The sequence below is a fragment of the Bos grunniens genome, chromosome 8 (genome assembly GCF_055505025.1).
Source record: "Bos grunniens cultivar Pamir isolate PY7600 chromosome 8, Bosgru_T2T1.0, whole genome shotgun sequence".
Classification (NCBI taxonomy): Eukaryota; Metazoa; Chordata; class Mammalia; order Artiodactyla; family Bovidae; genus Bos; species Bos grunniens.
The window spans coordinates 3,109,624-3,137,044 of record NC_141172.1 but is presented as its reverse complement, the minus strand read 5'-3'; the positions used below and the strand labels follow the sequence as shown (position 1 = coordinate 3,137,044).

General features: G+C 37.7%; 1 protein-coding gene across 1 annotated transcript in view; it reads right to left on the bottom strand.

Annotated features, from left to right (window-relative positions):
* Positions 1-27,421, bottom strand: part of LOC147366557 (polypeptide N-acetylgalactosaminyltransferase-like 6) — a 487,868-nt gene that overhangs the window by 87,054 nt on the left and 373,393 nt on the right. The window lies entirely within an intron of this gene.

Here is a 27,421-nt window from a genome sequence, read left to right as displayed (position 1 = left end):
GTATTCTTGATGTGCTCAGTCCCTCAGTTGTGTCCGGCTATTTGCAACCCCATGCACTGTAGCCTGGCAGGCTTCTCTGTCCGTGGGATTTTCCAGTCAAGAACAGAGGCGTGGGTTGCAAATTCCATCTCCAAGTGTTGATATGAATCAGCTATTATAATGGCTCCCGTTAGTGCCGTTTTCTCATTGGGTTTCTACTGTACTCATTAGTCGTTGTAACCAGTGAAGAGGGGAGTAGTAAGAGTTTTAAAGAAGGTTGACAGATTTAGTAAATAAAAACACAGTGGAGTGGGGTGGGAGGGAGGCTCAAGAAGGAGGGGATATATATATTCATATAGCTGATTCATGTGCCCATTGCATGCAAAGATGGGCTCAATAAAGGACAGAAATGGTACGGACTTAACAGAAGCAGAAGGTATTAAGAAGAGATGGCAAGAATACACAGAAGAACTGTATAAAAAAGATCTTCATGACTCAAATAACCACAATGGTGTGATCACTCAATTAGAGCCAGATATCCTGGAATGGGAAGTTAAGGGGGCCTTAGGAAGCATCAGGATGAACAAAGCTAGTGGAGGTGATGGAATTCCCAGTTGAGCTATTTCAAATCCTAAAAAATGATGCTATGAAAGTGCTGCACTCAACATGCCAGCAAATTTGGAAAACTCAGCAATGGCCACAGGACTGGAAAAGGTCAGTTTTCATTTCAATCCCAAAGAAAGGCAATGCCAAAGAATATTCAAACTATTGCACAAAATTGCAATCATCTCACACGCTAGCAACGAAATGCTCAAAATTCTCCAGGCGAGGCTTCAACAGTATGTGAACTGGGAACTTCCAGATGTTCAAGCTGGATTTAGAAAAGGCAGAGGAACCAGAGATTGAATTGCCAACACCTGTTGGATTATTGAAACTGCAAGAGAGTTCCAGAAAAACATCTACTTCTGCTTTACTGACTACACCAAAGCCTTTGACTTTAAGAATGACAGCAAACTGTGGAAAATTCTTCAGGAGATGGGACTACCATACCACCTTACCTGCCTCCTGAGAAATCTGTATGTAGGTCAAGAAGAAACAGTTTTGAACCAGATTAGAACAATGGACAGATTCCAAATTGGTAAAGGAGTATGTGAAGGCTTTATATTGTTACCCTGCTTATTTAACTTCTATGCAGAGTACATCAGGTGAAATACCAGGCTGGATGAAGTAAAGCTGGAAAGATCACAGGGAGATATAACCTCAGATATGTAGATGATAACACCCTATGGCAGAAATTGAAGAGGAACTAAAGAGCCTCTTGATGAAAGTGACAGAAGAGAGTAAAAAGCTGGCTTAAAACTCAACATTCAAAAAATGGAGATTATGGAATCTGGTCCCACCACTTCATGGCAAATAAATGAGGAAACAATGGAAACTGTGACAGACTTTATTTTCTTAGGCTCCAAAATCACTGCAGATGGTGACTACAGCCATGAACATTTTTCGTTTTGTATATTTTATGTATTTATTTATATTTAATTAATTAATTAATTTTAATTGGTGGCTAATTACTTTACAATATTGTAGTGGTTTTTGCCATACATTCACATGAATCGGCCATGGGTGTACATGTGTTCCCTGTCCTGAACCCCCCTCCCACCTCCCTCTCTATCCCATTCCTCAGGGTCATCCCAGTGTACCAGCCCTGAGCACCCTGTCTCATGGATCGAACCTGGACTGGCGATCTGTTTCACATATGATAATATACATGTTTCAGTGCTATTCTCTCAAATCATCCCACCCTCGCCTTCTCCCACAGAGTCCAAACGACTGTTCTATATATTTGTGTCTCTTTTGCTGTCTCACATATAGGGGTATCGTTACCATTTTTAGAAAGATGATAACAATAACCCTGTGTACGAGACAGCAAAAGAGACACTATGTATAGAACAGTCTTATGGACTCTGTGGGAGAGGGAGAGGGTGGGAAGATTTGGGAGAATGGCATTGAAACATGTAAAATATCATGTATGAAATGAGTCGCCAGTCCAGGTTCAATGCACGATACTGGATGCTTGGGGCTAGTGCACTGGGACGACCCAGAGGGATGGTATGGGGAGGGAGGAGGGAGGAGGGTTCAGGATGGGGAACACATGTATACCTGTGGCGGATTCATTTTGATATTTGGCAAAGCTAATACAATTATGTAAAGTTTAAAAATAAAATAAAATTAAAAAAAAAATAAATTCTCTATATATATGCGTTAGTACACTGTATTGGTTTTTTGCAGCCATGAAATTAAAAGACACTTTCTCCTTAGTGAAAAAGCTATGACCAACCTAGATAGCATATTAAACAGCAGAGACATTACTTTGCTGACAAAGGTCTATATAGTCAAAGGTATGTTTTTTCCAGTAGTCATGTATGGATATGAGAGTTGGACCATAAAGAAAGCTGAGTGCTGATGAATTGATGCTTTTGAACTGTGGTCTTGAAGACTCTTGAGAGTCCCTTGGACTGCAAGGGGATCAAACCAGTCAATTGTAAAGGAAATCAGTCCTGAATATTCATTGGAAGGACTGATGCTGAAGCTGAAACTCCAATATCTTGGCCACCTGATGTGAATAACTTACTCATTGAAAAGACCCTGATTCTGGGAAAGGTTGAAGGCAGGAGGAGAAGGGGACAACAGAGGATGAGATGGTTGGATGGCATCACCAACTCAATGGACATGGGTTTGAGCAAGCTCTGTGAGCTGGTGATGGACAGGGAATCCTGGCATGTTGCAGTCCATTGGGTTGCAAAGAGTCTGGCATGACTGAGTGACTGAATTGAAGTGATAGCTGTATCACTTTGTTGTATAGCAGAAATTGATGCAACATTGTAACGAAACTATACTTCAAAAAAAATTAATACCCTACAATAAGTGATAATGGAAAAGAATATTTAAAAAGAATGTATGTGTATGCTGCACTTAGTCGTGTCTGACTCTTTGTGACCTTATGAACTGTTGCCCACCAGGCTCCTCTGTTCCTGGGAATTCACCAGGCAACAATACTGGAGTGGTTTACCATGCCTACGGAAGCCCAAAAATACTGAACCTGTCCCTTCTCTGGGGGATCTTCCCAACCCAGTACTCGAACCAGGGTCTCCTGCATTGCAGGTGGATTCTTTACCAGCTGAGCTACCAGAGAAGCCCAAAAGAATGTATGTATGTATGTTGTGTATATGTATGTGTATATACATATATATGTATAATTTAATCACTTTGCTGTATAATAGGAATTGATAACACTGTAAATGAACCCTACAGTAAAAATATATGAGGAGAAAATATAACCATACAGAACTATATACAATAACTATCCAAAATAGTTAATTCTCCAAAAGATAATGTACCAAGATAATTATTGTCAATGAGTCAGTAAGGTTTGGTGAGTACCTCTCCACTGTTTATACTTTTTTAAATGAAAGACATCACTTCATTTCTACTTTCCCAATATTTGCCATTTAAAGAAGAGTTTCAGCAACAGTTAATGAATAAATTAATAAATGAAAGAAGATTTCTTGATTAAACTTTTTTTTAATAGAGTCTTCTACAATATACTTAATTCCCATTCCAAGGGCCATTGCCTCAGAAATCCAATGTAGAGTCCTCTTTCTATCAATGTATGTAACTCTTCAAAGTGTGTGTGTGTGTGTGTGTGTGCGCGCATGCAAGCATGCCCTTTAATTATGTTATTATAATTAATTGAAAGACATCACTTCATTTATATTTTCCCAATATTTGCCATTTAAAGAAGAGTATCAGCAACAGTTAATGAAGAAATCAATAAACGAAATTTGGGCCATTGCCTTAGAAATCCAATGTAGAGTATGTATTCTATCAAGGTATGCATCTCGTCAAGGAGTGTGTGTGTGTGTGTGTGCCCTTAAATTATTTATGTTTTTATCTACTTTAAGGGATGGTGTGGTGTATATTATACACCTTCATAATATTTAGTTTTATTGTATTTTCATGAAATCTAGCAGTTTTATGATACTTTTGGTGAAAGTTAAGAAAAGAGATCTATATCTTTGTCAAGTCTGAAACTATTCTATTTTGAAATGCTATTTGGTGAAGCAGTTCATGAAAGATTTAAAGCTCCTTAAATGTACTCAGTAAGATTCGTTCATGATACAAATGACCAAATACATCTGTCTTCTCTTCTCCCCACTGCCTAGACGGTCCCTCATGCCCAAAGGGAGCAACTGTAGATAAGATTAATGGTTGACAAGGCCCCCTGCCAAAGTTTCAGAATCAGAGGTTAGTTGAGCTGGGATGGGAGGCCCCATTCTGTTGGTTTCTGATGCCCTCGGCATTGAGGTGAGGAGGAAATTTGGAGGTCCAATCTGATCATAAGCCCACTGCTAGGTTGACTCTGAGATGGTTCTCTGATTGGACGCTGTGAAATGAACAATGCCATGCCTGTGAACCCTACAGACACAAGCTTTATCATTCGTATTTTTAAGAGTGTTGCAGTGTCTCATTCCTTTTTACAAATTATTGTATGACAATGACAAGTGAAGATGCTTTTGGCTTCCCTGGTGGCTCATTCTTTCAGTGGTAAAGAATCCGCCTGCCATGCCAGAGACTTGGGTCTGATCCCTGGGCTGGGAAGATCCCCTGGAGAAGGAAATGGTGACCCAGTCTAGCATTCTTGCCTGGAGAATCCCATGGACAGAGGAGCCTGGCAGGTTACAGTTCATGGGGTCCCAAAGGAGTTGGAAGTGACTAGGCAACTAAAAACCAACAGTGAAGATCCTTTATACCACTAGACCCTAGACAGTTAATTCCAAAAGAGCAGTTGTCTGAGCTTTAGTGTTGCAGAATTCAGCTAAAGTTTGAATTATAATGACCTGACATATTTTCTGAGATCCACTAACTTGAGGTTATTCATTTTTGTACCTACTAAAAATCATGTCTTTAAATTTATTCCTCTCTTCCCTCAACTTCTGCATTTAAGAAGAGGATCAACAACAATGATTAATTAGTCAACATCTTCTAATAATTTGTAAAAAAGGAATGAAATTGTGTAATACTCTTCAAAATAAGAATTACAAAGTTAAAGCTGCTTATTGAAATATCATCAGAGCAAACCGAATGGCCAAGTAGCTCAGTGTTAGTAAGTGTGTTCCTCCTGCTTTGTAAAAGATTTTTTGTTAATTTGTATTCTTACAATGCCAAGGAGGAGTGACGTTTCTTTTCATCAGGTTAGTCAAGAAATCTTTTTTATATAATTAAAAAAGAACTGTCTTGTTGAAATCCTTCTTATCTCTATTTTACTGAAGAGGTTCAGTAATATTTGGACAAAATAGGATATTTGTCTTTAAAAATTGTATTCTCTACTTCCCAACAAAGGCAGCTTTGGATTTTAAATTATGCTTTGATTGTATTTTGATAGTGGAAATTATGTTACTGAAAGGTAGCTTTGCCGTTGACCTCATGGAGAGATTTTCTGTGTTATCTTTTAAAATGACATGTTTATAAATCATTCTGTAGTGAGCAAGGAGACTACCCATTGGACATAGATGCAATTTCTAGAATATAAGGGGAAATCATTTTAGTAATCACAGGGGTAACATCACAGAATTAAGTTTATTGTATTAAGCCAGGCAAACATCACAGAACAAAGCCTGAGACTCCTTAAATAGAGCAGAGAAAAAAAGTGATTCTTTCTGCAGATACACAGATGGCAATGAAATGGTATATTTTATGAAAAAAAAAAATTCATGTGAAGTAAAAGTATCATGAATAAGATTTTTATTAATCCAGATAAGAAGTATGGTGAACAGAGATTTTGATATTTGGAAATTCTTTCTTCGGGGAGGGTGGTCCCCTGTCTATAATAAGAGTTAATCTCTTTTCCATTTCCCTAGATGCCAGGGAAAGCCTACTGCTAATATTCAATAGCTTAAAAGTGCTTCACTATAATTTATCTTCACAACTAAATAAAAATTCTAACTATATATCATCATGTCGATTTCCGTGGGTCTGTTTCTATGGCTATGCTTCATACTTACACTGTAATTTAGTACAGCCATAAATGTAGTAAAACAACCTGCATGAAAGCACAGTTTATATGTCAAACTGTGTTAAAGGAGTGTATATACTTCATTAACCAGGTCATCGTTTTATGAAGAGACAAGGAAAAATAAAACTGACTTTAAAGTTATTTTCAAAAAGGACAGAAAGTACAAAACAGAAATTAGTTCTTTTTCTACCTCAGAAGCACTTGCACTGAAATTTTATATACTGAGAAACATGCTTGAGGAGAATAAAACGTGCTTCAGGCTTGCTCAGACTCATGTCCATCGAGTTGGTGATGCCATCTAAACATCTCATCCTCTGCTCGCCCCTTCTCCTGCTGCCTTCGATCTTGCCAGCATCAGGGTCTTTTCTAATGACTCAGTTCTTCACAATAGATGGTCAAAGTACTGGAGCTTCAGTCCTTCCAATGAATATTCAGAACTGATTTACTTTACAATTGACTAGTTTGATCTCCTTACAGTCCAAGGGACTCTCAAGAGTCTTCGACACCCAGATCAAAAGCATCAATTCTGCAGTATTCAGCTTTCATTATGGTTCAGCTCTCACATCCATACATGACTACTGGTAGAACGATAGCTTCGACTAGATGGAAGCAAGAGTCTTTTCATTTCATGGACGTAGTCACCATCTGCAGTGATTTTGAAGCCCAAGAAAATGAAGTGCACTTTATGGCACCGTTCTGCCATAAGGGTGGTGTCATCTGCATATCTGAGGTTATTGATATTTCTCCTAGTAATCTTGATTCCCGCTTGTGCTTCTTCCAGCCCAGCATTTCTCATGATGTACTCTGCATAGAAGTTAAATAAGCAGGGTGACAATATACAGCCTTGACGTACTGTTTTCCTATTTGGAACCAGTCTGTTGTTCCATGTTCAGTTCTAACTGTTGCTTCCTGACCTGCATACAGATTTCTCAAGAGGCAGGTCAGGTGGTCTGGTATTCTAATCTCTTTCAGAATTTTCCACAGTTTATTGTGATCCACACAGTCAAAGGCTTTGGCGTAGTCAGTAAAGCAGAAATAGATGTTTTTCTGGAACTCTCTTGCTTTTTCAATGATCCAGAGGATGTTGGCCATTTGATCTCTGGTTCCTCTGCCTTTTCTAAAACCAGCTTGAACATCTGGAAGTTCATGATTCACATATTGCTGAAGCCTGGCTTGGAGAATTTTGAGTATTACTTTACTAGTGTGTGAGATGAGTGTAATTGTGCAGTAGTTTGAGCATTCTTTGCCATTGTTTTTCTTAGGTACTGGAATGAAAACTGACCTTTTCCAGTTCTGTGGCCACTGCTGAGTTTTCCAAATTTGCTGACATATCGAGTGCAGCACTTTCACAGCGTCATCTTTGAGGATTTGAAATAGCTCAACTGGAATTCCATCACCTTCACTAGCTTTGTTTGTAGTGATGCTTTCTAAGGCCCACGTGACTTCACATTCCAGGACGTCTGGCTCTAGGTGAGTTATCACACCGTCATGGTTATCTGGGTCATCAAGATCTTTTCTGTACAGTTCTTCTATGTGTTCTTGCCACCTCTTCTTAATATCTTCTGCTTCTGTTAGGTCCATACCATCTCTGTCCTTTATTGAGCCCATTTTTGCATGAAATGTTCTCTTGGTATCTATAATTTTCTTGAAGAGATCTCTAGTCTTTCCCATTCTGTTGTTTTCCTCTACTTCTTTGCACTGATCACTGAGGAAGGCTTTCTTATCTCTCCTTGCTATTCTTTGGAACTCTGTGTTCAAATGGGTATATCTTTGCTTTTCTCCTTTGCTTTTTGCTTCTCTTCTTTTTACAACTATTTGTAAGGCCTCCTCAGACATCATTTTGCTTTCTAGCATTTCTTTTTCTTGGGGATGGTCTTGATTCCTATCTCCTGTACAATGTCACGAACCTCTGTTCATAGCTCATCAGACACTCTCTATATCAATTTAGTCCCTTAAATCTATTTCTCACTTCCAAGGTAGAATCATAAGGGATTTGATTTAGGTCGTACCTGAATGTTCCAGTGGTTTTCCCTACTTTCTTCAATTTAAGTCTGAATTTGGCAATAAAGAGTTCATAATCTGAGCCACAGTCAGCTCCCAGTCTTGCTTTTGCTGACTGTATAGAGCTTTTCTATTTTGGGCTGCAAAGAATATAATCAATCTGATTTCAGTGTTGACCATCTGGTGATGTCCACCTGTAGAGTCTTCTCTTGTGTTGTTGGAAGAGGGTGTTTGCTCTGACCAGTGTTCATATGGGTCAGCAGTGGGCTGCCATGGGGACAGGGGCTCTGGGTGCAGCAGACCTGGGTATGGCATAAGCCCTATTGGAGGAGGTCACCATTAACCCCACCATAGAGCTGCCAGAACTCACACAGGACTGGGGAATAGACTCTTGGAGAGCACAAACAGAACCTTGTGCACTAGGACCCAGGAAAAAGGAGCTGTGACCTGACAAGTGACTGACCCAGACTTTCCTGTGAGTGTCCAGGAGTCTCCAGTGGAGGTGTGGGTCAGTGGTGGCCTGCTGCAGGGTTGGGGGCACTGAGTGTAGCAGTACATGCATGGGATCTTTTGAAGGAGGTCATCATTATCTTCATTACTTCCACCATAGTTTGGCCCCAGGTAAATAGCAGGGAGGGAACACAGCTCCACCCATCAATAAAAAATTGTTTTAAAGATTTACTGAGCATATCCCTGCCCATCAGAACAAGACCCACTTCCCCCTCAGTCAGTCTCTCCCATCAGGAAGCTTCCATAAGCCTCTTATCTTTCTCCATCAGAGGGCAGACAGACTGAAAACCACAATCACAGAAAACTAACCAATCTAATCACATGGACCATGGCCTTATCTAATTCAATGAAACTATGAGCCATGCCGTGTAGGGCCACCCAAGACAGACGGGTCACGGTGGAGAGTTCTGATAAACTGTGGTCCACTGGAGTAGGGAATGGCAAACCAGTATTCTTGCCTTGAGACCCCACGAACAGTATGAAAAGGCAAAAAGATGGGACACTGAAAGATGAACTCCCCAGGTTGACAGGTGCCCGATATGCTACTGGAGATCAGTGGAGAAATAACTCAAGAAAGAATGAAGGGATGGAGTCAAAGCAAAAACAACAGCCAGTTGTGAATGAGACTGGTGATGGAAGGTCCAATGCTGTAAAGAGCAATATTGCATAGGAACCTGGAATGTTAGGTCCATGAATCAAAGCAAATTGGAAGTGATCAAACAGGAGATGGCAGGAGTGAATATCGACATTCTAGGAATCAGCCAACTAAAGTGTACCAGAATGGGTGAATTTAACTTAGATGACCACTATATCTACTACTGTGGGCAAGAATCCCTTAGAAGAAATGGAGTAGTCATCATAGTCAACAAGAGAGTCCAAAATGCAGTACTTGGATGCAATCTCAAAAATGACAGAATGATCTCTGTTCATTTCCAAGGCAAACCATTCAATATCACAGTAATCTAAGTCTATGCCCCAACCAGTGATGCTGAAGAAGCTGAAGTTGAATGGTTCTATGAAGATCTACAAGATCTTTTAGAATTAACACCCCGAAAATTACCAGGGAAGCCCTTAAGTATCTATGTGAAGATTTAATACATTCTTGGTCAAGATGAATAAAATATGCCTTCATTTAAGTACCAAGCCTTGATTTTTCAACTATTGTCTAGGCTATTTTACTAGTGATGAGAAATTCATTGATTTAGTTAAAAGTTTAACTTTTCTCCATAGTAAGTAGCAATAGCATATGGCTACAGTGGGGAGACATACCTGGGACCACTTCTATTTGAAGTAGAAACAGATCACAGATAATATTTAACAATTTTTAAGAAAGATGCATTTATTTAAATACATATATTTATTTATTTAAATAGATACATTTTTGGATGTAGTATGGGGTTCTGAAATTGATTTATTGGGTCTCTAAGTTGCTAATATGAGTGCACACTACTCACTGGATTCTGCAAAATTTATGAAATTAAGAGAAGAAAATAAAATCCCAGATGATTAATGAAGATTCAGCTTGTACTAAAAGCACACATCACACAAATCAAGATGTTCCCTCTTTTCTCTGTGCACTTGCAATTTTTTTTTAGTAAAAATGTATGGATTAAAACAGAAATTTGGGGAAAATAGCCAGAAATAAAAACCCATGTAATCCTTTGACAGAATTAAGAGCTATTAACTTTTTGCAATATATATACTTGTATACCTCATCGGAGAAGGCAATGGCACCCCACTCCAGTACTCTTGCTTGGAAAATCCCATGGATGGAGAAACCTGGTGGGCTGCAGTCCATGGGGTCACGAAGAGTCGGACACGACTGAGCAACTTCACTTTCACTTTTCACTTTCATGCATTGGAGAAGGAAATGGCAACCCATTCCAGTGTTCTTGCCTGGAGAATCCCAGGGACGGGGGAGCTTGGTGGGCTGCCGTCTATGGGGTCGCACAGAGTCGGACGTGACTGAAGCGACTTAGCAGCAGGGGCGGCATGTTAAAATGGTACAGATAGAATTTACTCTTGTAAATTCTAGTTTGCCTTGATTCATGGACCTAACATTCCAGGTTCCTATGCAATATTACTCTTTACAGCATTGGACCTTCCATCACCAGTCTCATCCACAACTGGCTGTTGTTTTTGCTTTGACTCCAGAGTCGGACATGACTGAAGTGAATTAGCAGCAGCAGCATACTTCTTTATATATATGTGTGAATTGTATTTATAAATTATATTAATAAATACCTATACATGTATATATACATGAACAATAATTTATTGTGCATACATATAATCTATACATGTGTATGTATATATATGTATATATACATATTATGTATGCATATAAGTATATATACATAATATGCATGTATATCTATATATGCATATATATGCCTATATATATACATAAACAATAAATATTTATTATTTATGTATGGTGGTGGTGGTGGTGGTTTAGTCGCTAAGTTGTGTCTGACTCTTATGACTCCATGGACTGTAGCCTGCCAGGCTCCTCTTTCCATGGGGATTCTCTAGGCAAGAATACTAGAGTGGGTTGCCATTTCCTTCTCCAGGGGATCTTCCCGACCCAGCAATCGAACCCAGGTCTCCTGCATTGTCAGGCAGATTCTTTACCAACTGAGCTACAAGGGAAGCCCCTTGTTTATGTATATATACATATAAATTTATGTAAAATAAATATGTATTGATATTTCTATACGTGTGTATGCATATATACACATCTACAATAAAGAATTATATATACATGTGCTGCTGCTGCTAAGTTGCTTCAGTCATGTCCAACTCTGTGTGACCCCATAGATGGCAGCCCACCAGGCTCCCCACCCCACCGTCCCTGGGATTTTCCAGGCAAGAACACTGGAGCGGTTGCCATTTCCTTCTCCAATGCATGAAAGTGAAAAGTGAAAGTGAAGTCGCTCAGTCGTGTCTGACTCTTAGTGACCCCATGGACTGCAGCCTACCAGGCTTCTCTGTGCATGGGATTTTTCCAGGCAAGAGTACTGGAGTAGGGTGCCATTGCCTTCTCCGATATATACATGTACAGATATTTAAATATATCTCTATATATATATGCTTATGTACATTATACATGTATAATGATATGTATATCATTAATACAATTCCCTTGTTTAATTTGTGATGATATAAGTAATTATTCTATATTACCTCCACATATTCCAGGGACAAAGGAGCCTGGTGGGCTGCCATCTATTGGGTCGCACAGAGCCAGACACGACTGAAATGACTTAGCAGCAGCAGCACCAGAAAACAATATCTACTTCACATGATCTACTACTCAGCAGACAGATTTAAACATATGTTGAAGGCATTCAAAAGGTAGTAGTTATATATATGTGTATGTTTTGTATGTAAATATATATACATATGTATGTAACACATTTTTTATATATTAATTTGTATACGATTTTTCAAAAAAGCATGGAAAAAAGCATCACAAGATAATTAAAAAACTGGATTTTCTTTTGCTAAGTTTAGAACTGATTACTTTGAATAGATGGAATATTACCATCTTTTCAGTATTTGTGTGCTGTGCTCAAAGTTGCTTCAGTCATGTCTGACTCTGTGACCCTAAGCACTGTATGCCATATGTATGGACCCATATAGGCTGCATGCCAGGCTCCTCTTCCATGGGATACTCCAGGTAAGAATACTGGAGTGGGTTGAGATGCCCTCCTTCAGGGGATCTTCCCAACCCAGGAATTGAACTCATGTCTCTTATGTCTCCTGCATTGGCAGGAAGGTTCTTTACCCACTAGTGCCACCTGGAAAGATTTTCAGTATTTAAAGTTTCTAAATAGCTCTCCCATTATTAGTGTATAGGGATGCAAGGGATTTCTGTGTGTTGATTTTATATCCTGCAACTTCACTATAGTCATTGATTAGTTCTAGTAATTTTCTGGTGGAGTCTTTAGGGTTTTCTATGTAGAGGATCATGTCATCTGCAAACAGTGAGAGTTTTACTTCTTCTTTTCCAATTTGGATTCCTTTTATTTCTTTTTCTGCTCTGATTGCTGTGGCCAAAACTTCCAAAACTATGTTGAATAGTAATGGTGAAAGTGGGCACCCTTGTCTTGTTCCTGACTTTAGAGGAAATGCTTTCAATTTTTCACCATTGAGGATAATGTTTGCTGTGGGTTTGTCATATATAGCTTTTATTATGTTGAGGTATGTTCCTTCTATTCCTGCTTTCTGGAGAGTTTTTATCATAAATGGGTGTTGGATTTTGTCAAAGGCTTTCTCTGCATCTATTGAGATAATCATATGGTTTTTATTTTTCAATTTGTTAATGTGGTGTATTACATTGATTGATTTGCAGATATTGAAGAATCCTTGCATCCCTGGGATAAAGCCCACTTGGTCATGGTGTATGATCTTTTTAATGTGTTGTTGGATTCTGATTGCTAGAATTTTGTTAAGGATTTTTGCATCTATGTTCATCAGTTCAGTTCATTCATATGCAAAAAGCAAAAAGAAGAAGAAGAAGAAGAAACGTTGACAGGGCAATGATAAAAATCCCTCAAAAACATTTATGAAATCAAGCCTAGGAACACAAATTAATATTAACTATATTTCTATGCCATTGAGGATAATCCTAGAAAATTATCTTTATGGATTTAATACATTTTTTCAACTGATGTACTGACCCCTAGTTTTTGGAATTTCCAGTTGTTTCCAATTATCACTATCATAGAAAACACACACACACACACACATATATATAATTATTTACTTGATCACAGCAAGGAATACAATCTCTTTGCCTTCCTACCTTAAGTTTCTTTCTTTATATCAAAACACAATTTAAGTAATAAACAGATAACTAAAGGTTAATCTCATCTGGAGAGGACAGTGCCAGGATCTAATGTATCAAATCTAGTAACACTCCCCCACACCTGAATGGGATCACAATCAATGCCTCATCTGCCATTTCTCCCACAAATGCCATTTAAATATTTATTAATTTTATTCATAAAAGATTAGTACCCCTGAAGTCTCATTATTTGACAGCTCACTTTCCCACCAGTCTTCAGAATCCCTTCTTAAGCTGACACTGACTAATAACTTTCAATAAGTATTAACTCTGGCCATGCTGGCACTCTCATCTCAGACTTCCAGCAAAAGAACTGTGAGAAATGAATTTCTACTGTTGCTAAGCCACCCAGCTTATGGTATATCTGTTACAGCAGCCCAAGTGGACTAGGGTAACATGTAAATAGAAAGACTTCTGAAGAGTTTATATTAACTATATCAAACTTATGAAATGCAATATTTTTTAATGATCACACGTCTGTAGAATTTCTCTCACAGGGACACTTATATACATCTATGTACATTCCCATCTTGAGAGTCCTTTGGACTATAATGAGATCAATCCAGTCCATCCTAAAGGAAATGAGTCCCGAAGATTCATTGGAAGGACTAATGCTGAAGCTGAAGCTCCAATACTTTGGCCACCTGATGCGATGAACTGACTCATTGGAAAAGACCCTGATGCTGGGAAAGACTGAAGGTGGGAGGAGAAGGGGATGGCAGAGGATGAGATGGTTGGATGGCATCACCGACTTAATGGATATGAATTTGGGCAAACTCCAGGAAATAGTGGAGAACAGAGGAACCTGGCTTGCTGCAGTTCATGGGGCTGCAAAGAGTGGAACACAACTTAGCAATTGAAAAACACTCCCATCATTTGTTAATTCCATCTCAAATGTTACATCTTTATGCTTACCAAAGTTTTCTTACTTCAACTGTTAGTAATTATATAGTAAGTATCATGGCAGAAAAAAAAATCAGCCTTAAAATATGATGTTGAAAGATCGATTATTTTTAAATGTTAATTTAAATGTTATTATTTTTAAATTAATAAAGAACACTTTTAATTTCCAAATGAAGAATCTTTTGTTACTAATTCAGAAAGTAAGTGGACAAAATGGACTGAATTACATCTTTAACTACTGCATTAAATAAAAGGCTCAAGATTAAAATTTTTAATTAGAATTAAAAATAAAGCAGCATTTGTGCAATTCTGTGAATACTTTCTATTTTTTCATTCAATTCACAACAATGTATTCCTACTGAAAATCCTCACACTTCCTAGATGTTGGGACTACACTTTTGTTGAGCCAGAGTCAAAGGATCCAGGTGAGTAGTTTTATTGAGAATTAATCTTAAGAAAGGAGAAAAGCCACTGGGTTTGGGCACTGGGTAGGAATCATCTCTTGTTTTCAGGAAACCCTTACCTAATTTGAGGTACCATAAAAACTACTGGAGGGCACAGGTATTCTCTGGGTTTACTGGTCAAGAAAAAGGTTGGGAGCCCATGCATTTATGACGTATAAAAGATATACTGCTTCTGCTGCTAAGTTTCTTCAATCATATCCAACTCTTTGTGACCCCATGGACTGTAGCCCACTAGGCTCCTCTGCCAATGGAATTCTCCAGGCGAGAATACTGGAGTGGGTTGCCATGTCCTTCTCCAGGGGATCTTCCCGACCCAGGGGTTGAAACCACGTCTCTTGTGTCTCCTGTATTGGCAGGTGGGTTCTTTACCACCAGCAACACCTGGGAGGCCCCATTAAATGCCATGACCCTCACATTAGCCTATGTGAGTAAAAGAAACAACAATTTTCATAGTTATAATTCACTTTCATTAAACTGCTTGAAAATAATTTTCAACAAAAAGGAAAAAGCACAGGATTTTTTTTTTTTTTTTTTAGTGGCAACTAAATTATGGAACTAATGTAAAATTGTGGCAAGGAGACATCTTTATAGAGTTCTGAAAATCAGATAACCTGTATATTGATTTTTATTGTAGTAACAATGACCAACCAACAACCTTCACCTCCTAAATCTGACTCTATTTTTCACTGAATTTTTATGTGTAGTTTCTCTACTGAAAAGATTTCATAATGAAAAAAACTAGAATAAAGTATACATACTTATCAAATTTTTTATACCTACCATGTGGGACACTGAATTTACAACTACAGTAGAAATTGAAGTCTAAAGATAATATGAAGTTCTCTTAATTTTTTGAGTTCTCAGCAGAGACCTGAATAAATTGGCATTAGTATATAAACAGAATAACTAAGGATATCCCAGGAGTGAAAATTAAATACCCAAGAAAGTAAATACAATCAAATCAGTCAGGCAATCATCACCCTTCACTGAATGCAGCAGGATCACTGATGGGGTTATCATGGAGAAATCTCATCTGCCTATTAATCTATTAATCCATAGATCACCTTTGTACCACCCAAATATTTTGGCATTACATATAGCCATATAAGGACTTTTGCCTATCAAACATTTTCAGTTAAGAAAAAGTAGGATTTCTTTTCAGAAGACTCTATATTTCATCATCCAATATATCTTTAATGAACAATGATGCTCCTTGAAAGTAGAAGTGAGGTTATTCATCTGCTGCTCCGGTTGTTAGAAGCTCACAGGTACCTGTTTTTTTTTTAAGGGAAAACTTGTCCTGGCAATAACAATGCCTGGGTCCCAGGGAAGCCTTAGATGTCAACCAGAAGGATGAGGATAGGCTGTCTCTGAAGAACTGAGGGACTGATACTTGGAGGAGTGATGTCATCCAGCTCTTCAAAGTGCTTCTCCTGTTATTCTTCTCAAGTTTTTTCTCTTAGGAACCAGATATTTAACATGCTGTATGACAAAATCATGTTGCCTCTTCTGAGATTGTGGCACAAATACTTATCCTCATTTGATACAAGAGTAAACAGAAGTAGAGAGAATTGTATGTGTTTTCCCAAAGCCAATAAGCCACCAGCAGAGATTCAAATCCACACAATCTGGCACTAGAGCCGGAGATCTTTACAGCATATAATTTTGTTCCTATAAGAGCTGGAGACACAGGTGTTTCACAGAAATCCTTTCATTATCCAGGTAAGTTTCTGTCCCCAAAAACCTTTCATCTGGAGCAACATTTTCTTCCTTTAATAACTGAGTATTTCTAAGGACATTTGTTTCTACCTCTTCCCTAAGAGAAACTGAGGATCTGAAATTATGGATATTTTAAATTATTGAATTGTCTTCATAGCATGACTAAAATAGCCAGTGAAATTCTGATACAAAATTCTTTGTGAAAAAAAGCATTTTAATTCTTTAAGATAAAATATCTGTTGATTACTGTTAATCAAAACTATGCTTTTTTCAGTAGTCATGCATGGATGTGAGAGTTGGATCATAAAGAAAGCTGAGTGCCAAAGAATTGATGCTTTTGAACTGTGGTGCTGGAGAAGACTCTTGAGGGTCTCTTGGACAGCAAGCAAATCAAACAAGTCAATCCTAAAAGAAATCAGTCCTGAATACTCATGGGAAGGACTGATACTGAAGCTGAAGCTTCAATACTTTGGCAACCTATGCGAAAGCTGACTCATTGGAAAAGATGCTGATACTGGGAAAGACTGAGGGCAGGAGGAGAAGGAGGTGGCAGAGGATGAAAAAGTTAGACAACATCACCAACTCAAAGAATATGAGCAAACTCCAGGAGACAGTGAAGGACAAGGAAGCCTGGCTTGCTGCAGTGCAGAGGGTGGCAAAGAGTCAGACATGACTTAATGACTGAACAGTCACAACAGTGTTAGTTTTTGCCATTAGTATGTTCTTTTGATCAACATTGAAAATCAATTGGCAAGGGAGTTCATTTAAGTTCCTTTGAGACTTTGCTGGTAAGGTTCTGGAAACATTGCATATTTCATCTACTAGTAATGTATGCACCACTTGATGACTCAGGATTAAGTCTTTCTGACATTTCCTTAGGGTTGACAATCTAGAACTAACACATCATGGGTAGTTTGAGAGTAAGTATTTGCAAATTACGTTTGTCAGAAATTATTCCCGTCATGTGCCAGCAGTTCTATAGTGGTCCAAAGCTACACCAACGTTGAATGTATTAAAATTTGAGGACTGTGATGGTTTTTTTAACCTAGCCTATAAGTTACATATTTTAAAATAACATGCATAATAATTTAATGGGTTTAAGATGTTTAAGAAATATTGACTTGTGATACAGTTAACCATTCTTCCTCTCTATTTTGCAAGTAAAATATTTTACCTTATTCTGTGTATTTTAGGTTTCAACTTATACTTGTTTAAGATGGCCAAGATTTCTGGTTGGCATACCCTGTTTATAATCAGAGCTCTTAGGAGCCTCAGAGTAAAACCTTTTTGTATTTCCCACTTCTCTGTAATAATTCAACACTGCTAATTACCCTTTCTGCTTTATGTCTCCCACTTGAATAAAGTATTACATTTGAAGTCTTCAAGTCATAATTAGTTATATTTATTCTTTTCCCTAAATAATACTGCTTTTGTTCTGGTTACTAACATCTAAAAAGTCTACAGTTGCACTGCATTTCACGTGAACATCTGAGAGTATGTTAAAACCATTATATGGAAATCAGGATATTACAAAGTTGGCAAAATAAACTTTCAAGATATTAGACTGCAGTCCCTAAAAATATTTCATGCTATTTTCTCCTGGTTAAAGGACATGGTAACCTTTATTTTGCTAAAGTAAATTTAACTAGCAAGGGATAATAAAATCTAGACAACAAAGAATGTTTTGATCAGCCATTACTAGAATTCAGCCACAGTACATGTGTTAGGAAATATATCATTAGCTCGTTCTAAGCAGTCTGTCATACATTGTGAATCTGTCACTAAATTGAACTTAAATAGTGAAATAGGAGCATAAGAAGCAGTAATTGTTTAAGAAAAACAAAACTATAAAGCGGTATTTTTTAAAATGTGTGAACTAAAGCTATATTCTTTCCTTTTTTCTTTTGGTAATACCTTAGTTTCTATTGCCCCCCCAAATGCTCCACTCAATTAAATTTATATATTATTATGATAAACTATTGCTGGATGGCATCACTGACTCAATGGACGTGAGTCTGAGTGAACTCCAGGAGTTGGTGATGGACAGGGAGGCCTGGCGTGCTGCGATTCATGGGGTTACAGAGTTGGACATGACTGAGCGACTGAACTGAACTGAACTGATAAGGTATATAAATAACCATAGAGGTACAATTTCACTTTGTTAAATCCTATTATTCAAGCCAACAGTCATTTCAACCCTTTTGCTACTTTTTAATAAGTATACCTTTTGAAATAAAGTTGCAGACTGCCATACAGGATTCAGTAATTTCAGCTACCCACTTCCTACCTCAGAAGTAGCCAATAGGCTGAGTCCAGATGTCAACATTAACTTATATCCTATATATATCTATTCATTTTAACTGTGGCTGTTACAGAAGCAAAATCTCTTATTGGTCTTTGACTTTGATTATAGTTAATATTCAATTTGTAATGTTTTAATAGATATGCATACTCTTCATTTTTATAATACAGCTTGAGAGAATCTACCTATTAGTTTTTTAGAAATAGATTGTTTTGATAAAATGCATCATGGCAATACATTTTTTTTTACTATTTTATTGATTTATATTATATCTTTTTCATCTCTTTTGTTCTGTTGCCATTTTTAAACATTTTGAGTTGGACACGGCTAACCAATTTGATCCAAATTGAGAAAGTTTAAACATTTTTTCTTAGCAATTTTTATTATTAATAGACTCATGAGGATATTTAAAGATATTAAAATGCCAATAAATGAGGTGCAAATATCTTACTCCATATGACCCTAAAGGACTTTATATGAACACAAAATAGGTTATAAGTCATGGATCCTTAAATTGTCTAATATAATCATACATTTCTGAAATTTGAATTTGGAGGATGATTAACCACAATCTTTGAATCATTAGAGATTAGGATAATCAACAAAATATCATCCACACAAAAACACATGCAAATGTTCACAAGCTTTCTGGTTGCTTACTTTTTATTTTATTTATTTATTTATTTTTATTTTAAATTTTATTTTATTTTTAAACTTTACAAAATTGTATTAGTTTTGCCAAATATCAAAATGAATCCACCACAGGTATACATGTGTTCCCCATCCTGAACCCTCCTCCCTCCTCCCTCCCCATATCATCCCTCTGGGTCGTTCCAGTGCACTAGCCCCAAGCATCCAGTATTGTGCATCGAACCTGGACTGGCATCTCATTTCTTACATGATATTTTACATGTTTCAATGTCATTCTCCCAAATCTTCCCACCGTCTCCCTCTCCCACAGAGTCCATAAGACTGTTCTATACATCAGTGTCTCTTTTGCTGTCTCGTATACAGGGTTATTGTTACCATCTTTCTAAATTCCATATATATGCATTAGTATACTGTATTGGTGTTTTTCTTTCTGGCTTACTTCACTCTGTATAATAGGCTCCAGTTTCATCCACCTCATTAGAACTGATTCAAATGTATTTTTTTAATGGCTGAGTAATACTCCACTTTGTATATGTACCACAGCTTTCTTATCCATTCATCTGATGATGGACATCTAGGTTGCTTCCTTGTCCTGGCTATTATAAACAGTGCTGCGATGAACATTGGGGTACACGTGTCTCTTTCCCTTCTGGTTTCCTCAGTGTGTATGCCCAGCAGTGGGATTGCTGGATCATAAGGCAGTTCTATTTCCAGTTTTTTAAGGAATCTCCACACTGTTCTCCACAGTGACTGTACTAGTTTGCATTCCCACCAACAGTGTAAGAGGGTTCCCTTTTCTCCACACCCTCTCCAGCATTTATTGCTTGTAGACTTTTGGATCGTAGCCATTCTGACTGGCGTGAAATGGTACCTCATGGTGGTTTTGATTTGCATTTTTCTGATAATCAGTGATGTTGAGCATCTTTTCATGTGTTTGTTAGCCATCTGTATGTCTTCTTTGGAGAAATGTCTATTTAGTTCTTTGGCCCATTTTTTGATTGGGTCATTTATTTTTCTGGAGTTGAGCTGTAGGAGTTGCTTGTATATTTTTGAGATTAGTTGTTTGTCAGTTGCTTCATTTGCTATTATTTTCTCCCATTCTGAAGGCTGTCTTTTCACCTTGCTAATAGTTTCCTTTGATGTGCAGAAGCTTTTAAGTTTAATTAGGTCCCATTTGTTTATTTTTGCTTTTATTTCCAATATTCTGGGAGGTGGGTCATAAAGGATCCTGCTGTGATTTATGTCAGAGAGTGTTTTGCCTATGTTCTCCTCTAGCAGTTTTATAGTTTCTGGTCTTACTTGTAGATCTTTAATCCATTTTGAGTTTGTTTTTGTGTATGGTGTTAGAAAGTGTTCTAGTTTCATTCTTTTACAAGTGGTTGACCAGATTTCCCAGCACCACTTGTTAAAGAGATTGTCTTTAATCCATTGTATATTCTTGCCTCCTTTGTCAAAGATAAGGTGTCCATATGTGCGTGGATTTATCTCTGGGCTTTCTATTTTGTTCCATTGATCTATATTTCTGTCTTTGTGCCAGTACCATACTGTCTTGATGACTGTGGCTTTGTAGTAGAGCCTGAAGTCAGGTAGGTTGATTCCTCCAGTTCCATTCTTCTTTCTCAAGATCGCTTTGGCTATTCGAGGTTTTTTTGTATTTCCATACAAATTGGGAAATTATTTGTTCTAGCTCTGTGAAGAATACCGTTGGTAGCTTGATAGGGATTGCATTGAATCTATAAATTGCTTTGGGTAGTATACTCATTTTCACTATATTGATTCTTCCAATCCATGAACATGGTATATTTCTCTATTAGTGTCCTCTTTGATTTCTTTCACCAGTGTTTTATAGTTTTATATATATAGGTCTTTAGTTTCTTTAGGTAGATATATTCCTAAGTATTTTATTCTTTTCGTTGCAATGGTCAATGGAATTGTTTCCGTAATTTCTCTTTCAGTTTTCTCATTATTAGTGTATAGGAATGCAAGGGATTTCTGTGTGTTGATTTTATATTCAGCACCACCAAACCAGCTCTCCAACAAATACTAAAGGATATTCTCTAGACAGGAAACACAAAAACGGTGTATAAATTCAAACCCAAAACAATAAAGTAAATGGCAACGGGATCATACTTATCAATAATTACCTTAAACGTAAAAGGGTTGCATGCCCCAACCAAAAGACAAAGACTGGCTGAATGGATACAAAAACAAGACCCCTACATATGCTGTCTACAAGAGACTCACCTCAAAACAGGGGACACATACAGACTGAAAGTGAAGGGCTGGAAAAAGATTTTCCATGCAAATAGGGACCAAAAGAAAGCAGGAGTAGCAATACTCATATCAGATAAAATAGACTTTAAAACAAAGGCTGTATACCTGTGGTGGATTCATTTTGATATTCGGCAAAACTAATACAATTATGTAAAGTTTAAAAATAAAATAAAATAAAAAATAAATAAAACAAAGGCTGTGAATGGTCACTACATAATGGTCAAAGGATCAATCCAAGAAGAAGATATAACAATTATAAATATATATGCACCCTACACGGGAGCACAGCAGTACATAAGACAAATGCTAACAAGTATGAAAGGGGAAATTAACAATAACACAATAATAGTGGGAGACTTTAATACCCCACCCACACCTATGGATAGATCAACTAAACAGAAAATTAACAAGGAAACACAAACTTTAAATGATACAATAGACCAGTTAGACCTAATTGATATCTATAGGACATTTCATCCCAAAACAATGAATTTCACCTTTTTCTCAAGTGCACATGGAACCTTCTCCAGGATAGATCATATCCTGGGCCATAAATCTAGCCTTGGTAAATTCAAAAAAATAGAAATCATTCCAAGCATCTTTTCTGACCACAATGCAGTAAGATTAGATCTCAATTACAGGAGAAAAACTATTTAAAATTCCAACATATGGAGGCTGAAAAACACGCTGCTGAATAACCAACAAATCACAGAAGAAATCAAAAAAGAAATCAAAATTTGCATAGAAACAAGTGAAAATGAAAACACAACAACCCAAAACTTGCGGGACACTGTAAAAGCAGTCCTAAGGGGAAAATTCATAGCAATACAGGCATACCTCAAGAAACAAGAAAAAAGTCAAATAAATAACCTAACTGTATACCTGAAGCAACTAGAAAAGGAAGAAATGAAGAACCCCAGGGTTAGTAGAAGGAAAGAAATCTTAAAAATTAGGGCAGATGGTAACAATAACCCGGTGTACGAGACAGCAAAAGAGACACTGATGTATAGAACAGTCTTATGGACTCTGTGGGAGAGGGAGAGGGAGAGGGTGGGAAGATTTGGGAGAATGACATTGAAACATGTAAAATATCATGTAAGAAACGAGTTGTCAGTCCAGGTTCGATGCACGATACCAGATGCTTGGGGCTAATGCACTGGGACGACCCAGTGGGATGGTATGGGGAGGGAGGAGGGAGGAGGGTTCAGGATGGGGAACACATGTATACCTGTGGCGGATTCATTTTGATATTTGGCAAAACTAATACAATTATGTAAAGTTTAAAAATAAAATCAATCAATGCAAAAAAAAAAAAAATAAAAAAAAATAAAAAAACTCTATGTACTATTCAAAAAAAAAAATAAAATTAGGGCAGAAATAAATGCAAAAGAAACAAAAGAGACCATAGCAAAAATCAACAAAGCCAAAAGCTGGTTCTTTGAAAGGATAAATAAAATTGACAAACCATTAGCCAGACTCATCAAGAAACAAAGGGAGAAAAATCAAATCAATAAAATTAGAAATGAAAATGGAGAGATCACAACAGACAACACAGAAATACAAAGGATCATAAGAGACTACTATCAACAATTATATGCCAATAAAATGGACAACGTGGAAGAAATGGACAAATGCTTAGAAAAGTACAACTTTCCAAAACTGGACCAGGAAGAAATAGAAAATCTTAACAGACCCATCACAAGCACGGAAATTGAAATTGTAATCAGAAATCTTCCAGCAAACAAAAGCCCAGGTCCAGACGGCTTCACAGCTGAATTCTACCAAAAATTTAGAGAAGAGCTAATACCTATCCTGCTCAAACTCTTCCAGAAAATTGCAGAGGAAAGTAAACTTCCAAACTCATTCTATGAGGCCACTATCACCCTAATACCAAAACCTGACAAAGATCCCACAAAAATAGAAAACTACAGGCCAATATCACTGATGAACATAGATGCAAAAATCCTAAACAAAATTCTAGCAATCAGAATCCAACAACACATTAAAAAGATCATACACCATGACCAAGTGGGCTTTATCCCAGGGATGCAAGGATTCTTCAATATCCGCAAATCAATTAATGTAATACACCACATTAACAAATTGAAAAACAAAAACCATACGATTATCTCAATAGATGCAGAGAAAGCCTTTGACAAAATTCAACACCCATTAATGTAAAAACTCTCCAGAAAGCAGGAATAGAAGGAACATACCTCAACATAATAAAAGCTATATATGACAAACCCACAGCAAATATTATCCTCAATGGTGAAAAATTGAAAGCATTTCCTCTAAAGTCAGGAACAAGACAAGGGTGCCCACTTTCACCATTACTATTCAACATAGTTTTGGAAGTTTTGGCCACAGCAATCAGAGCAGAAAAAGAAATAAAAGGAATCCAAATTGGAAAAGAAGAAGTAAAACTCTCACTGTTTGCAGATGACATGATCCTCTACATAGAAAACCCTAAAGACTCCACCAGAAAATTACTAGAACTAATCAATGGTTGCTTATTTTTAATAGCACTCCAGTGTTCTTGCCTGGAGAATCCTAGGGACGGAGGAGCCTGGTGGGCTGACGTCTATGGGGTCGCACAGAGTCGGACATGACTGAAGCGACTTAGCAGCAGCAGTAGCAATAGAGGTAATGATGTAATTTTTGCATGATGTGCCACTTAAGTGTGATACAACTGATTTTTCCCCCTTAAGCAGGAAAGTAAAACTAGTGTTTGCAAAATTAATTAGATGTTCCATATGAGATGCAAGTGATTTCTTTGTAGATTATTTTAGTCAAAATAATGGTCTTATTACTAGAACAAAAGCACCTCTTCTAATAGGCTGAATATGAATTTCATAAAGCACTCTAATGGGGACAGTATACACTAATAAAGCAAATTGGAGTCAGGCTGAAGCAGATAAAATGTTAACACCAAACCTCAGTAAAATAAACTAGTTTCTATTTGCCTTCTGCATATTTAATGACTTTTACAAGCTGAAGTAAATACTTCATACAGAAGTCATGCTTATTTAATATTTTCCATAAACCTTTCCTACCAGTTTTCTTTATTCTTTCACAAAAAGTTTTCTGTAGATCATATAAAATTCTGTGGAAAATTCTGAAAGAGATGGGACTACCTGACCACCTGACCTGCCTCTTGAGAAATCTATATGCAGGTCAGAAAGCAACAGTTGGAACTGGACATGGAACAACAGACTGGTTCCAAATAGGAAAAGGAGTAGGTTAAGGCTGTATATTTTTACCCTGCTTATTTAACTTATATGCAGAGTACATCATGAGAAATACTGGGCTGGAAGAAGCAGAAGCTGGAATCAAGATTGCCAGGAGAAATATCAATAACCTCAGATATACAGATGACACCACCATTATGGCAGAAAGTGAAGAGGAACTAAAAAGCTTCTTGATGAAAGTGAAAGAGGAGAGTGAAAAAGTTGGCTTAAAGCTCAACATTCAGAAAACAAAGATCATGGCATCTGGTCCTATCACTTCATGGGAAATAGATCGGGAAACAGTGGAAACAGTGTCAGACTTTAATTCTTTGGGCTCTAAAATCACTGCAGGTGGTGACTGCAGCCATGAAATTAAAAGATGCTTGCTCCTTGGAAGGAAAGTTATGACCAACGTAGATAGCATATTGAAAAGCAGAGACATTACTTTGCCAACAAAGGTCCCTCTAGTCAAGGCTGTGGTTTTTCCACTGGTCTTGTGTGGATGTGAGAGTTGGACTGTGAACAAAGCTGAGCACCAAAGAATTGATGCTTGTGAACTGTGGTGTTGGAGAAGACTCTTGAGAGTCCCTTGGACTGCAAGGAGATCCACCCAGTCCATCCTAAAGGAGATCAGTCCTGGGTGTTCATTGGAAGGACTGATGCTAAAGCTGAAACTTCAATACTCATTGGAAAAGGCCCTGATGCTGGGAGGGATTGGGGGCTGGAGGAGAAGGGGATGATAGAGAGTGAGATGGCTGGATGGCATCACTGACTCAGTGGACATGGGTCTGGGTGGACTCCTTGAGTTGGTGATGGACAGGGAGGCCTGGCATGCTGTGATTCATGGGGTCGCGAAGAGTCGGACATGACTGAGCAACTGAACTGAACTGAACTGAAGTGAGTATCTCTGAAATGAAAACAAGAAATGAGTCAAATATTCAAGGATCCAACACATTATATCCTGTTACTTCAAAGTGACTAATGTGGTTGTGTTTCTAAAACAAAGGAACAAATAGCAACAATGGCACACTAATATAACACTCCATCTTCATAAAATTCTTCCACTGCACTCAAGAATCTTAGAATCAAGTGGCTGAAGTCATGAGCTCTAGAGCAAGTAAAACTGAGGTTTAATACTCACCTGTAATGTTAAAGTGGATAGGATTCCTTTACATGTTGAATGGTGTTAGCAGATCAACACTGAGATTTGCTGGGAGCAGTAAAAAGAAAGCACATTAAAATGGTGGTTACTGTGGTTTTGTTTGACATGTAAAGGAATGACTACACTCCATGATAGATGGTGTGACTGCTTTAAAGCAGGTACTTTTGTATTAGAGCTTCCAAACTGTAATGAAAATGTGTTTGCAAGGACAAGGAGAATGTTTGTGCTAAAAATATAAGTTTGAAAAACAAACAGAAATAGAAATGGGGAGAAATGTTGGAGGATGACAAAACAGTATGAAAAAAGGAAAGGGGTTGGTTGTTTAGTCCCTAAGTCCTGGCTGACTCTTCTGCGACCCCATGGACTGTAGCTCACCAGGCTCCCCTGTCCATGGGGTTTCCCAGGCATGGGTGGGATGCCATTTCCTTCTTCAGGGTATCTTTCTGACCCAGGGATTGAACCTGAGTCTCCTGCACTGGCAAGAGGATTCTTTACCATCAAGCTACAGGGAAAGTCCTCTAAGGAAAAGGGTAAGAAAATGAAGAATGGAGTAATAATGGGAGAGCATTTTAGTTTACATCAACAAAGGAAATGTAAGCTTGGGAGACTAGGGGGAGAGAAAGAGATATGGTCTTAGAATATTGAAGAAATAATGATCAAGATGTTCCAAAGGGATGAAAAACATCAATCAACATATACAAGAAGCTAAGTAAACTAAATAAGATAAACTCAAAGAGAGCCACAGGTAGACATATCATAGTCAAACTACTGAAAGACAAAAAGAGGATACTGGACACAGCAAGAAAAACAATGACTCGTTGGATACAGGCGTCTTCAATAAGCTGGTGATTTTTCAGAAAACATGGAATTCAGAACATGGAGGGATGCCATATTCAAAATGCTGAAAGAAAACTTGTTAGGAAGTTTATAATCAGAAAATCTACTTTTCGAAAATGAAGGAGAGGACTTATTTCCCTGGTGGTCCAACGGTTGAGAATCCACCTGCCAATGCAGGGGATACAGGTTTGGTCCCTGATCCAGAAAGATTCCACATGCCACAGGGCAACTAAGGCATGCATTACTACTACCGTGCCCGTGTGCCACAGCTACTGGAGCCTGCATGCCTAAAGCCTGTGCCACGAGGGAAGCCACTGCAATGAGCAGCCTGCAAACCACACTGGAGAGGTGCCCTGCTTGCTGCAACTAGAGAAAGTCCACACGCAGCAATGAAGACCCAGCAAAGTCAGAAATAAATACACTCTTTAAAAATGGAGAAATTGAGATGTTCTCAGATAAACAAA